General features: G+C 32.5%; 1 non-coding gene across 1 annotated transcript; it reads left to right on the plus strand.

Moving 5' to 3' along the window:
• The first annotated feature begins 976 nt into the window (after positions 1–976).
• LOC111723476 lies at positions 977–1,083 on the plus strand. Its single transcript, XR_002772003.1, has one exon. It is a non-coding gene; the product is annotated as a U6 spliceosomal RNA (small nuclear RNA).
• The last annotated feature ends 323 nt before the right edge of the window (positions 1,084–1,406 follow it).

A 1,406-nucleotide genomic window follows, 5' to 3' on the forward strand; every position in this document is an offset into this window, starting at 1 on the left:
AGGACTGGGGAGAAGAGAGGACCAAAAGGACTCCCTCATCTATACAAGGGCACTATGGGAAATTTCCGGCCAGCCTAAAATATAACCTTTGTTCTTCCCCAACACAAACCATCTGGAAATATGTAGTCTAGAAAAAGCTTATGTACGTAAAGATGAGTAACAAAATAAAACCAGGCCTGAAGATATACATTTTTTTAAATGTTAGGGGTAAAGAATAAGAAAAACATTAAAAATATTGTCAAAAAAATCACCATAGAGAAAAATGAAAATTATTAACAAAGATAGTAACTGAGTTAAAAATACTGAAACAAGTAACCCCTTAAAAACATTTCACCAAGATGGATAGCTGCTATGGAAGAATGTGATAAAGACAACAGCAAGAGAAAAAAACACAAGCCAAGTTCAGAAATAAACTAAAACTGTTATAAAGACAAAGATCATGTTGGAAGCATAGAAGACTCAATTAAAAACAAAATAAGAGAATTTAGAAAAATCAGTCAAATGAGGTGACAAAGAACAAAGTAAAAAATGATGATAGAGAAAATAAATGACATTAAAAACAAAGGAGATTCAATATCTAATTTTTTCTCCTGAAGAAAAGAACTGGAATGATGGTTCAAGAAAAAAAAACACCAACAACAAGCAGGAAGGTAGAAAGACAGATGTGTGCATGTACAAAGAGACTTCTATATCCCAAACTATCTATTGTAAGGCACTACACTTTACATTTTTAATTCATTGAAAAAAATTTTTAATTCATTGCAAACTGATACATTTTGGTAAAATAGCAACAATGATTATGAAGATATCAAATATTAAATGACTATAAAACTTTCTAAATGTCCACTCTTGTTTTATGTATTTATCATGTGATCATTTCATTTTTGGCCCACTAAAAACACTTTCATTATCTGGTTTACCTGTAACTGAAGAAATTGTCAAATTACAGTACAGAAAGATAAAAGATAGAAAATATATGCTTGCTTCGGCAGCACATATACTAAAATTGGAACAATACAGAGAATATTAGCATGGCCCCTGCACAAGGATGACACGCAAATTCGTGAAGCATTCCATATTTTTGAAACTGGACTCACACCTTTCACCATTAACTAAGATAGACTCTCACTGAATTAAGTATTTAAACTTAAGACATGAAACCATAAAAATACTAGAAGAAAGTGTAGGGAAAACATTTGAAGAAATTGGCCTGAGCGAAAATTTTATGAGAAGGACCCCTCGGGCAATTGAAGCAACATCAAAAATATACTATTAGGACCTGATCAAACTAAAGAGCTTCTGCACAGCCAAGAACACAGTAAGTAAAGCAAGTAGACAGCCCTCAGAGTGGAGAAGATATTTGCAGGTTATGTCTCTGACAAAGGTTTAATAACCAGAATCCACAG

The sequence above is a fragment of the Otolemur garnettii genome, unplaced genomic scaffold (genome assembly GCF_000181295.1).
Source record: "Otolemur garnettii isolate 467f Iridium unplaced genomic scaffold, OtoGar3 scaffold00011, whole genome shotgun sequence".
Lineage (NCBI taxonomy): Eukaryota > Metazoa > Chordata > Mammalia > Primates > Galagidae > Otolemur > Otolemur garnettii.